The sequence below is a fragment of the Varanus komodoensis genome, unplaced genomic scaffold (genome assembly GCF_004798865.1).
Source record: "Varanus komodoensis strain SLA01 unplaced genomic scaffold, ASM479886v1 scaffold5, whole genome shotgun sequence".
NCBI lineage: Eukaryota > Metazoa > Chordata > Lepidosauria > Squamata > Varanidae > Varanus > Varanus komodoensis.
In genome coordinates, this window is record NW_025336087.1 from 9,939,760 (window position 1) to 9,953,829 (window position 14,070).

Here is a 14,070-nt window from a genome sequence, read left to right on the forward strand (position 1 = left end):
TCTTACAGAACAAATGTTCCTTTTGTCCATCATTGAAGGCACTGCCCTTTGTGAATTTCATTATAAGTCAGAACTGTAACCATGCTCACACACATTGCTTGCACTGTGGGTGCTGCTTTCCCACTGCAACTTCCCACACTTCTGCAGCATGTGTGTGAATACTTGTACCTTTGGGATGAGATCTGTAATGTGAGTTCTTCCTGCTTGAATATTACTTAGAAGAGAACAGTTGGGGAGGACCCCAAGGGATATGCACTGTCTATGTAGTTTTTATTCAAACATGTCCTTGAGTAGTGTTGGATTTTATTACATACATACATCATGTATGTGAGTGGGATCAAACTTGAAGCATCTCAAACCTGGAAAAAAGGACATGGAGGCCAGTGTTCATAGATACAAGATGTTTCTGAAAGTAATGGCAAAAAATAACTATCAGTGGCTATATGCATCTCCCTTGGGTTTTTACTTGTGTTTATTAAATCAACCTGAGACTTGCTTTAGTTCTCCCAACCTAATTGTGCAAATTCCAAGCGAGTAATAATTTCCAGAGTAGTAGCCATGATAAACCCACAGTCTGGTGACACCTGAAAAACTAACATACTGGTAGGAGATTAGCACTGATTTTCACATGATCATTGTAAAAATTTTACATATATTTAAGCTTTAACATAACCATAACATTTTTTTTCTCTTTGCATCATATTTCCTCTTGACTTTGCTGCTTTACGCTCTAACTCAGCTTTAGAGAGTATGTCTGTGTATTATAGAAAACCATCACCTGTTTGATGGTTGGCTATAAACTGCAAAAGATGATGTTGTAATGACTATGTTAGTTTTTAAAAGTGCTGCAAGACTTTTTCTTTTTTTAAAAAATGGAGTTTCAGTACATTACAGAAATTTATTTGTGTATATCCATATTTCTGACTGTAAGTGAAAATTAAAAATAGTCAAGTATAGGGTGAATTTTAAATCTAATTTAAATCACAAATTAAATCACTAGTCAGATGTGATTTAAGTTATGGGTTTCTACATAATTTGCATGCATACCTGCCTTACTCATAGGTAAAAGAACTTCATTAAAATATTTCCATGCTGGATCTCTTTTACAACCTGCTGCCATTATAAGTTTTCTTCTCCAGGGAAATAATAATATGATGAACCTTTGGCTATACACAGAAAGACCCAAAGGCTTGTGGAGTATTCTGCTCAAAAGGTTTTGCTTTCATTTTTGCTGCTTGCCCCTCCCTCCTCACACTTAGCTTCTTGTGCAGACCTATTCCACTCCAACAATCTTCTATTCATTAATTTTTTTAAACTTAGCACTTAAGACGTAAGGAGTTGATTCTGTGTACTTAGATTTGCAAAGGAACAATGGGATTAAGGTCTTTTTTCTCTGTATGTCTATTTTATAACATTTTTGCTATGAAGAAGCATGTGATCTCTGCAGTCACAAATTCACGGTTTCAAGATCTGTAAAACCAAGCATCTGTGATAATATCTTCTAGACAGAAAAATTGCTGTATAACTTTACAGAAATATCTGGAAGAGCATGACATTGTGAATGGATTAATGGAATTCCCTTGCCAAAAAATTTAAACGTTGCACAGCCTCATGCTACATAAGTAAAAACTAATCCCTATTTCATTATGAATAACTTTTGGACTATAATATATTTTAAATAGAAATGTATTTTTAGATATTTCCTCAGAAAGCATTTTATTTAAAAAATCCAATTTAAATTAAATTTTTAAATTAAATTCTGGTCTAAATTTTAAAAATTCATTTTTTATTTTAAAAACATTGATTGCTATCTGCCCTGGGTCAAATGGGATTCTCATGATATCTGAGTGTGTACTCATTTTAAGATTATTTTGATACTAAGGACCAGTACTTTATAGCTTGCCTTTTTTTCTTGTGAGAAACCAAAGGCAGCTTACATAGCTTTATTTTATCTGATTGGTGATGATGCTGCACTATTGGAATCCTTTCTGCTTTGGCCATAGCTAGAAAAATAGACTGTGTGATCAAAGTAAGTAACCTGGCAGTGGTTTAGTTGGGGAAATCATGTGATTGCTTCAAATTCCAACATCACTTCTTCCACTGGTGATTATGCTGGGAATAACTAGATTAGTTGCTCAATCCATGATGATGCCCACCTTGGACATTATCAGATCCATGTGGGATGCAGTCAGCAGGAAGTAGGAGCTCTGATAATGTATTAGTCAGGACAAGGTCTTGTTGAATAAAATACAAACATTTCCTGAAAATTGTGACTGCTATTTTGTATTTACCAAGTGTTCTTTGTACACTTCCAATTTCAACAGCTTTTTGCAGGGGTAGAAAAGAATATGTTGCCCCCTCCAGTACTTATTTTCACTGGTATGATATTAACTTGTATGCATATATCTGGGCTGGTAAGGCCAAATGGTTGAGAAAGAGGACACTTCTGTTGTTCTTCACATAAATATCGTAGTATAACTGCTAAGATATCCAGTGGGCATTAAATGTATTCCCATAAGCTAACAACTTTGTGTGTGGATTTCTAAAATAATTATTTGAAAAGGTTTAGCCTAGCTCCATTTGATAACATAGATGAAAGCTATGGTGCATGGCCTTTTCCCATTTATGTTCTGCCTTGTACAGAAGGGAAAATGCATTTGGGAACTTGCTGCCGAAAGGGTCAAATCATCCCTGGGATTTATTCCTCAAGAGAAAAAGGCTAACTGTATAAATAATAACAGGAGTGGTCAGTGAAAGTAAAGCACAGAACATCCACAGTGGAGCAGCAACACATTCTGTAGCATATTTGTAAGAAACTTTGCACCTGGGAATTGTGTGCTGTTCTTTAAGACCTATAGAAACATCCAAGCTCTTGATTAACCAAATTTGTTTACTCTTCAGCTCTATTATTTTCTCTTGTATTACTGTGTGAATACAGGCAGTCCCTGGGCTACAAACAACTAGCCTTCCTGAGGAAATGGAAATTCATCTTGTAAGTTGAATTTGTATGCGATCACGTATAGTTGGCACTCCACATTCAGGAGGGTTAGGTGTGCAGGACCCTTGTAAAAATAGGAAAACTGCAAATATCTCTAGACACCCCACCCCCCAAACTTACCAGTGCCTCCTCTTTGCAGCAAGGAAATGCCAGAGAGATTTCCCTGTTCAGACAGGCTGCCAGGAAGGCATGCTTTGGAGGCCTCCCTCTCTGCCCTTTTGCTTCCTCTCTATCTATGGTGATGATGATTTTCTGCAGTCATTTTTTAAATTAAAAGGCTTTATAGCAGTTTGTAAATACAGGTTGTTTGTAACTTTGACATTCATAATTCAGGGACTGCCTGTAACTTAATATCTGAAGAAAGTTCACAGGATAAGTTAATGTGAAGGTGTGACACATTGGCCATAGAATACTTTTTTAATATTACTGTATAACTTGATGAATAAATATAAAGAACATGTTCATTGATTTTTTTTAATGTGCTGTTTAGTGAAACTAGAGAAAATCTTAAAACTTGGAACCTGTCTTTTGAGAACAAGGATTCCTCATAATGTTTATATGAAGGTGTCTAGTCCACAGGGCAGCAAAGATACACAGAAACCTTCTTTTCCTGCCATTATTCCTCATGAGGAAACTGAAGAGGTACAACCACAAGCTCTTAAATACAGTATTGTTGAAAGAAATGCATTGGTGTCTTCATCTTCCACCTTGTAATGCAGCCTGATGCCCTCTGGATGTACTGGACAAATCCCATCATCCTCAACTATTGGCCGCATTGTCCAGGATTTATGAGAGCGTTTACCTTAAGCATCTGGAAAGTGCCAGTTTGTTTACCGCTATTTAAAGGACCAAATTAAAGAGATCTTTCTTAACTTCTTTTTGGAAAGCTGAGAGCAGGGACTAATCTTTGCTCTGAATGGGGCGCATCCCACAGTTTGGAAGTCCTTTCATGTCTACTCAACAAATGCACTCCTGTAAGCAGGTGTATCCTGAAAAGGGATTCTCCTGAAGTTCTTAATAACCAGATAGGTTCATAACAATACAGTTAATCCCTCAACTAGCCAGGTTCTAAGCTGCTTGAAGCAGGTGTGCATAACCTTTTTGGCCCTAAGGTAAACATGCAGTGCTAGTTTAGGAAGTAGCTGCACACATGTGTTTGCACATGCATTATTCTGATATAGATTGCTTTTTCATTACTGCTAGCATGGAAGGGGAAACATTGATCTGTATAAAGATCTCTGAGGAGAAGAACTAAAGATTATAGGCAGGGGGAATTTAGAGGTAGTGGGAGGGCCAGAGCACTGTTGAGGAACCATATTGAGACCTTGGAGGGAGTACCCTCTTACTTTAAAGGTTAAGACAAGCATCTTAAACTAAATGCAGAAAACAAATGATAACCAGTGCACTTTTTCCATATAGAACTGACGTGGTCACAGTACTGTGCACCAGTTAGCAGACCAGCTGCTGCAGTTCACACCAGTTGTATTGTACTTGCTGCTGCTTCATCTGGTTTGTTGTTTTTAAACTTACACCTAACTGAATATTTTTGCATTGTAAGCTACCTTGTGAAAATGTTGATCTTGAAAGGCAGCTAAGAAATTAATTGATGAAATTAAGTACATAATTGAAGCAATGTTCAAATGCCTTGCCTGTTATGGAAATTTACTCTGTTGCTGTGTTAAGTAGTTTCTTTGAAATACTATCTGTATGGTTAGCGCTTCACAGAACTGCATTCCTTGCTTAGATGCATCAGATAAAACATATACTACATTTTTTTATTGTGAAAATCTGGGTAAAGAGAGATAGGATGGGGATACCTAAAACGCACTGTACAGAGAACATGTGGTTTCTCATTATTTATCCAAAGTAATATGTACTAAACAGGTCTAAATTTTCAGTTTATTTTGGTATTTCTTTAATATTTAACATTGCATTAGGAACTCTGATAACTAGCGCTCTCTCTTTCTCCCTCTTTCTCTCTCTCTCCGCACACACACAGACACACACTTTTGAAAGGAATCTATTGCCTTTTCCAACTACCATAATGAGAAATACTACTATTTTCTCTATTACAGTAGTGATGCTGGTGAGCTCCTCTAGCTGTTGTTTGACTCCACCTGCTGGTAAATGCTCATAGTACTGGAAATATCTGAGACCTCAATTGGATGGGTTGAAAAATAATAAAATGGAATGAAAGTTTGATTAGAAAGGAACATGATTTAAACTGGTACATATGAATGCTTTAGTATCCAGTGGATCCTGCCCAGTTAATTCATGGTAACTCCTGTAGAAACTAAAAGAAACTGGTTAGCTTGTATAATTTAGGACCCCTTACTTGTATTCATATTGCATGTTGCATATCATATGTATTTTTCCCCAAATAATCTTCTAAACAAAGTCAGAATATATGTTCAATTGGCAGTAATAGTTGTTATTACTTTGCAAAAGCTAGAATTCCATTTGGGTTTATAAGGGAATACATTTTTTCTGGCTGTTTGCAGCTACTAAGTCCTTGTGAAAAAAATGAAAATTCTGTACCAGTATGCCCTCTTAAATCTTTGATTAATGCCTTTGGAGATACCCACTTCCTTGTGAAAGAACACAGATGTCTGTAGTGCAGCTGGCCGTTAAACGCTTTGCATGTGTATCTTGCTTAAAGTCTTCTGTCCATGATGAAGTACCATGAAATCAGTCTGAAAGCTGAATGCTGAGGAATTAGATTAATTTAATAGCATGGAATGAAGGGACAGTTATGCTGTGATTTAAGAATAGTTATAGCTTATGTATTCTGAGGAATTTATTGTGATGTTAACTTGAAGGAGCTACTGGGTTTGCAGCATTTCTGTACATCTATAATCCAGACTTTTATTTTAAAAAATGGAAGGATAATTTATTTATTTAAAAATTCTGTGCAATCTATATTTCCATAGAAAATATCTAGAAGGTTTGCAAATAATAAAAACATCAAAACAATTTTCAGTACTTGATTAAAATTTAATTAAATCTAGATCTATATGGTCTAGTGCCAGAAAGAATAAAGAGTGGGCACCAGATGAACCTCTCTGGGGAGCATATTCCACAATCGAGGCACCACTACTGAGAAGGCTGTGAACTTTCTCTACTTTTTATTGTTTGAATATAGCCAGTGATATGGGTTCCAGGAAGCTTTCTGAAGCCCTGCATTAATTCACATTGATTGCCATGTTGTTTGATTTACTTATAGTGAACAAAACAAAAAGTGACCCATATTAATTTTATGTGCTACACAAATCTTTCTAATGTTTTTCAGTAGGTGATATGTGAGGGATTGCTGAAAAGTTTGTAAAGCACATTTTCAGCATAATTCTATACGAACCAAGTCAAAAGTAAGCCCTATTTATTTCAATGGGATTTGTTTCTGGAAAAGTATGCACGGCTAAATGTAGTTTAAGATTCTCATTCAACTTACAGGTCATCACCCACAAATGACTCCCATGTATTCAGTACTGTCAGTAGAGTTTGGGAGTGTGCCTTTCCCAAGGTACTTCTAGTTTAGCTGTAAACCCCAAACCTGAATTTCCAGTGGCAAATCCCAAGGTACTATTGTCTCAAAATGTGAGTCTGTCTTCAGTTTCTGAATACAAAAGTAATTACTGCTGCGGTTAATACAAAAGCTGCTTAGCTGTTAACTGAACTTCATCTGAAGTCTCAGGATGAATAGCAAGCAGGTGAACAGCACCACCAGATTTGCTTTTTGTTGCAAACAGTAACATAGTCAAAATTGCATTCACTTCTACAGTCAACATTTCTAAGCCACCCAACCCATTATCTTCCATGTGTTTCCTATTATTCAAAGTCAGAACTGGCCTTTGTTATAACTATCTCAAAGGATACCTTTAAGAGTAGAAATCTGATAGTACTTGGAAACTAATAATCCGATTCAAATGTTGCTGGTGCAGGGAGAACTTGTGCTGATCTGTATCCAGAAGTAAAGGCCTCCTATGAAAGACTGCTCTTCCCTTGTGTAAAAAGTCAGGTTGCTTACAAGAGGAATGCTACAGCTCAGATCTATAGTAATGCAAGGGATTGTACATTTGCCAAAGAGAAGCTGATATTCAGAAAAGCATTGTTTGGGTTCTTGTCTCAAACAGTGATCTAGCAGTGCCAGCATGTGGGGCAGTGGTATGGCCAGTAATGGATTAAGGGACTCCTCTGTCAGTGTTGTGTATTAACCTATAAATCTGCAGTTTAATATGCAGTCACTTGAGGAACTGGGAGTAATAAGGCATAAGGTGTTAAAGGCCCCCCTCTTCCTCTCTTTGCCCTCCCTGTCATTGCTTGTCCCTCACTTCATCCCCACTGCATCATCCATCTGCCTGCCACTCCTTATGCCTTCCACAGCTGTTTGCGCCCTTCTCTAGCTACTGGCACCACCAGATGCCTGGCTTTGATTGGCTCCTTATTCTGAGCCAGGCATTGTTGAGAATTGTCCAGACGATTGCCTGTGCAGGAGTTTGTCTCCCAAAATATCTCTTGTCTTGAGCAGCCTGTCTTCCTTGCACATGGTGGTCATGATCTAGGTTAGTATCCCTAGAGAAAGGAGGACAGGGTCAGTCTATGCTATGCATTTAATGCCATGTATAGTTTGATAATGAGTATACTGGAATTTTTCTTCTTTAAGAAATTCATTAAATTCCTTTAAAAATCCCACCACAAATTAGTGTAATTTAAAAGTCTGTAAAAATCTTTGTAGTCTTATCAATGCTACTGATATTTCATATTTCTATGAATGTTGTATAATATTGGTGCCTATTTTATTTCTGATAGCCACTTATCTCTTTGAAGTTACTCCAGAGTGTTCAGAAAATGACTGAAGGATAAGATCCAGCATCTGAAAAAGCAAAACACATAGCTCATCAGTTCTCAGAATTCTCTAAATCTGTGATATTGACATCATTGTGTTAATGATTTCAAGCCAGTAATTGTTTAAGCAACAATACTTAGGAAAATGGTTTTTTTTTTTTTAAAGTGAAACAGACCTGCAGAAATTATAGTTTGTTTTTATTGACTCCATTTGGGACAGCTGTATCATTACAATAAATAGTAATGGCTTGTTTTTAGAAAACAGGCATTTTAATATCTAGGTCTAGAAAATATTTGGTAAGTATTCCTCTGTGGATAGAACACAAATTCTGTTTCAGTCCTTCTATATCCATCCTTATGCAATAATCTTGCATTTTCACACAAAGCATTTTTACAGCCACAAACCTTGTCCTAACACATCATCTGTCAGAGCTTTAGAAAATGACCTGTTGCAAGTCAGTCTTTTTTTTAACATACTGTGTATGTGTGGATTGTTCTATAGCATGGGTCCTCAGACTAGGGCCCACGGGCTGGATCTAGCCCGCCATGCCCATTCATCCGGCCCACCATAGCTCGTCACGCGTGCAGCGAGGTGCCAGCTTGCTCGCAAGGAGATCGTTTTGGACTCGCTCGGAGAAAAGGATCTCCCAGCAAGGCGCCGGCTTGCTCGCAGGGAGATCGTTTTGGACTCGGGAGAAAATGATCTCTGCGCATGCATGCCCCTACCTTTCTGTGTGCGCATGTGCGCACCCCCCACCCCAGCCCACACCGCCTTGGCATCCCGCGCCCATCACTGACACCTTTCAACTGGCCCCCTATTCATAAAGTTTGAGGACCTGTTCTGTAGGAAGAGATCTGCTTCAACTGGACAGGTTATTTTTTATTATGCTTTCTTCACATAGAGTATGGCCACATAGAGTGAGAATATAGACTCACTTTTGTGCTCCACTTCTTGCTGCCAGAGGAAGTGGTGATAGCCACCCATCTGGATGGATTTAAAAGGGATTGGACAGATTTATTAAGGAGGAGGCTATCATTGGCTACTGGCCTTGCGGGCCATGTGCTGCCTCCCTACCAGAAGTGGCATGCCTGCATGCATCATTTGCTTAGGAGCTTGGGCAGGAGGAGGTCTTGCACCCATGGGCACCCCTGTGGGCAGTTGATTTGCCACCATGAATACTGAGTGCTGGACTAGATGGAACTTTGATCTGATCCGACATGCTTTTCTTATGTTCTCCAATGCTTTATTTCCTGAGTGTTCAGTATAGTTGTGCATCTCCTTTATTCTCACTCCATTTTCATAACTCTTTGTTATCACTGTACACTTACAAACTTAAATGCCATTAAAATTACTGTTAGTAAAATGTACGTTTACGACACCAAGATGTTCATGACAGTACATTGTACTTTATTCCTGGTAGTTAGGCAGTTCTGAGTCCAGTTATTTTCAGTGAAAAGGATCTAAGGAGGTCTTAAGTTCACAATTGAAAATAATGATATCTGAAAGCATTTAATTTTGGATCATTTTTGGGAAGTGCTGGGAAGGAAAGAAATATTGTAGAAATACAAAGACTGCTGTCCTGTGTGCTATTACCTATGAATAAGATTTACTGCAGTCAGTGGGACTTAGCTACACCTTTCCATCTTCACAATCCTTAGCAAAATCTTATAGGGCAGGCCAGTATTGTTATTACTCTATTACTGATGAGAGACTAGTGCTTAAAGCCACTCAGCAGGTTTGTATCTTAATCAGTCTTTAAGCTGAAACATTTTGCCCATGTTTTTATTTAAACCAAAGAACTATGAAAGGATCCTTCCAGATTTTATTATGATACAATGTAACAGCAGATCGAACTCAGCTTGAGCAAATTTAAAATGATGCTCACAAAGACAAGCATTCCCTGTTTCACATACATCGTGACAAGTGTCCTGATTGGTTGAAACGGCTGATGAAAGGAGATTCTGGTGCTGTAGTAAAGCTTGTTGGCGTCACCTCTTTATTGGACTGTGGCAGTGAGAAAACAAGGGAGAAGGCAAAAGAGAAGACGTGAAAGGGTATATAGCAGTGATGGCAAACCTATGGCATGTGTGCCCAAAGGGGCAGGCAGAGCCCTCTGTTGGCATGGGACCACACCAGCAGCCATGCGCATATTCGGAAAAATTAAGGGCACCAGGCAACTCCAGCACTCATTAGCCGCAACTCACCAAGCTTTTGCATGGCCGGTCAGTGAGCTGCCAGGGATTTGCATGGACTGTAATTTTAGCAGGATGCAGGTGGTGCAGTGGTTTAAACTGCTGTGCTACTGGACCGGTTGATGGAAAGGTCACCGGTTCGAGTCTGCACAACCCGTTGTGATTTTAGCAAAAGGTAGGAAATACACTCAGACTCCTTTTTCAGGGCTGGCGAAAAGCTGGTGGTCAGTGGAACATTGCTCCCTTGTGCTGGTGGTCAGCAAACTCAGGTTTTATTGCAGTGTTGGCACTTTGCGATAAATAAGTGGATTCTGAGTTGCAGTTTGGGCACTCGGTCTCTCAAAGGTTCTCCATTACTGGTATATAGCAAGCGTTATCAAGCATTGCTTAAGAAGTTTGAGTTACTTAGTTCAGGAAAAAGATAGCTATCATTTAAAAAAATATTTTGACAGTAAATTTTCTCTTCAGGAAATGATTGGTCGTAGAGCTTGGGCAAATGAAAAAAAGTAATGCTTTATTCAATGATATGCACAGAATGATGGGATTCATTCCTGAAAGATGCAGCAACAGGAGTAGAACATGTTCCTTGTTCTTTTTCCTTGCTTTATAGGTTCATTTTTTTTCCTTTGAGAAGAAGTTCAGAAATGGTGGCTGGTAGATTGAATGTACATTGCAATGGAATTCTTGCCAATTCAGATCTAGTCAGCTGTTCCAGACCCAGAATAATATTTGGCCTACATAAGCATTTTTAATGAAAAGCATTATTGAGGGTTTTTCCTGGCATAAGCCTGTTCTAAGACTTGACCTCTCTGGGGGCTGCAGAGCCTTGTCTGTTAGTAGGAGAAAGTGTTGAGGAATGCATATTCAGTAACACAATGGTAAATTGCTTGTTGACTTAAAAAATAAAATCTAACCTTTATTTGAAGGGCCTTTGTGCATCCAAAAAGGGGTCTCCTCAAGTACAGTGATCCTGCATAGTGATACTTTTTACAAAGTAAAAGCTGTATTTTCTTTCTTTTTTTAAATGTGTAATAGCCACCAGTTCTCTTTTTTTGCAGGTGCTTCTTTAGGGCAGATTTTTTTTCTGACAGTCACAGGCCACTTTAATCTGAATAATTTGCAGCTCCAACATGCACTGTCAGGTTTTCATAACCAAGTATCTCACATTGGGATATACAGCAAGTGTGTTGGTGATGATCACACCATGTGCCACAGAGCTTTTTAAGATTCCTGTTTGTAATAAGCTGGCACCTATCTATATTCACTCTACAGAGTTCACAGGGAAATGTGCCTTTCAGTTAGTGCAGTGTTGCTGAAGATGTTGCAATCTTTCTTTTTTAAGATTTATTTGACAACACAGGACACTTTTCAACAGGTCAGTGTTGACCAGTAAGACAGTCTGCTAGTGGGAACTGTGGTCATCTCTGCAGGGCCGTTTGAGGGAGCAAGACTGCTTATGCTCTGCAACTTCCAAGCATGCATGCAGTTGCTGACTGGCTAGTGACTTCAAATATGCACTGCTGACATCTGTGGGGGTGCTGTGTAGTCTGCATGCATGTGCTTTCTCATTGTTGCCACAGACAGCCCCTGCCTCTGCTGCTGCTTCCTGACAGTGCCTAGAAAGACATGCTCCCCACTTAGCTTCTGAGCACCTCACAGCTGGTCTGAGGCTTGAGGATGCTCGCTTGCCTGTTTGCCCCTGCTGTCTAAAAATAGCCTCTACATGAGCAGGCAGGGAACCACTACAGTTTGAAGGAGATGGTGCTCTTTTTGCCCCCTGAGAAATTAGGTGCGTGGTGGGAGGCAGACTGGCAGCTTTTGTGTGCTTGAACACATTGGAACTCTATTTTAAATAGTTCATAAAAGCTACAGTCCACAAATTTTGTTTACTCAGTTATCTGTCTCACTTCATTTTAGAAGTTCTAAAAGAGAACCATCTTGTGTAAAAATTTTCTAGCATGATGGCAGAACATTCTTACCCTATTTGTACTGCTGTTTTTAAGCTTTACTGAAACTTGCTTACTATAAATGTAAACATTATCATATTTTTCCTGATTCTGAATCAAGACTGTGCACTTGCACTATGTTTTGCATCATACTCCTTGCTGTGAAAAAATGCTAAATATGTTGAATTTGCCCATTTTTAAAAATCCTGGATCCTGAGTTACCCAGACAAATGAAACCAGGCATATATTTAAGTGGCTGTTTTGTTCATGGTTACACAATTTAAAAAATCTTAAATGATTCTGCAAATAACTCTGAATCGTCAGAATTTTCATCAACAGACATCACTCCAAGTTGTCTTACCAACATGAAAAGGGGAAGACTGTTATAGACTGTTTTTGTTTTTTCTCTCCAGATGTTTCCTCCAAGACACACATGTACCATTTTTATTATATTTAGGTAAAAGAAGGAACCAAATAGAACAGACATTAAAAGTATTCTTATTTGTCTTCTGTGCAGGGTTTGTCATTGAATGTCTGTATCGAGAGGTTTAAACAAAACATATTGTCCTTTTTTAAAAAAAATATGGAGAGAGAAACAACCTCCCTCACCTAAATGATAACCATCAAAATACTTTAACAACAATAATAGAAATCGAAAGAAGTTTTAAACTGTATGTTGCTGTTTTTGAGTATTTATTTGTAGCATAGGAAGGAACTAACTTATCTTCTGCCTACCAAAGCCATCAGCTAAATCCATCACTGACTTGAATGGAAAAAAAAAAGACTGGACCTATAAAGATGATCTGGGATTGGCTCTTTAACCTGTTTATTAGGAACCTTGTCTGAAAACAGAGTATCTTAGTGGTCTGCAACTGTATTAGCCATATATTTTTAGTAGGCTTTGAAAAGAAATCCAAGTATCAATACTTACTCCTTCCACCATTAGATACCACTTGTCTCTTCTGTTAATACTGTGTAACATGTAGTACAGTTGGCTTTATCAGTTAACCATTCAATACTATTCATTACAATATTAACTCACTCATATACATGTCCCATTTTCCTTCCTGTATTTTACTTATCCTAATAACTGCTTTTCACTTGATAATCTGTAGTTCAACATGAATATTGAATTCAAAATAAATCAGGTGTGAAGTATGCAGTTATGTGAGCCGTTGTGTGAAACTAACCACACTAACAGACTGTGATTTGTTAACCAAAACTATCCTACCTAACAGCAAACCATGGATTCTCTTTATGAATTGTTCATGGTTAACAAGCCACAGTTTGTTAGTGTGGTTCACAAAACCACACTAAAACCCACATTACAGCAATAGCCCATGAAACAGTGATAATCCATACTTACTCATACTTTCAATGCTGTGTGTGTGTGTGTGAGAGAGAGAGAGAGAGAGGGAGGGAGGGAGGGAGGGAGGGTCTGTAGTTTAAACAGTTTAAACAGAAATACAATCAACATGCCAAACAATGACAAGGTGACTTGTATGCCTCCATATTCTGTGGTCCAGATGCTAACTGTTGATGAGCAACTATGAGAATTCTGCTCTTCTTTCTTATGGTTCTTTATCTTTAAACTGAAATTGACTGAGGTAGCCTTTCAAATAGAAAAGGGTCCTCTCTAAAGTAAATGACCATCCTGGAGTTAGTACATGCAGCCTCAGAGGAGTTCTCAGTGGCTGAGCTCAAACCTCCTGCTGACTTCCTCTGGTGGTTGCATATGGGTGAGGGATCAGATGGAAACCCATGATCATGAGCAGAGGAGGAACAATAGTTTTGCTGCACTGTCTTTTGGGAGCTCCCAAGGAAGGACTGGAACCACTTTCAGACTATGTCTCTCAAACCCAGTTCAGGTTAATGCTCTAGAAGGATACTATGGTCTCAGTGTTGAGAGCCACTGAGAGGTCCATTCAAAACCAATAGGGTTGCATTCCCCCCATTCGTTCCCTGTGGGTCATCTACTAGAGTGACAAAGGCTGGTTTTGTCCCTTAATTGGCCCTGAAACCTGTTGAGTAATATTCAGTCCGAACCAATGCCACTGGAAGCTGTTAGTTGTAGAACTAGCCCATGCTCCA

At 38.6% G+C, this 14,070-nt stretch overlaps 1 protein-coding gene and 1 long non-coding RNA gene across 3 annotated transcripts in view; both read left to right on the top strand.

The window, feature by feature from the left end:
* PIK3R1 (phosphoinositide-3-kinase regulatory subunit 1) overlaps window positions 1–14,070 on the top strand; it is a 63,592-nt gene that overhangs the window by 9,838 nt on the left and 39,684 nt on the right. The gene's annotated exons all lie outside the window — the stretch shown is intronic.
* LOC123031203 lies at window positions 1,188–13,321 on the top strand. The gene is made up of 3 exons (XR_006416239.1): window positions 1,188–1,213; window positions 5,074–5,121; window positions 12,688–13,321. It is a non-coding gene; the product is annotated as an uncharacterized LOC123031203 (long non-coding RNA).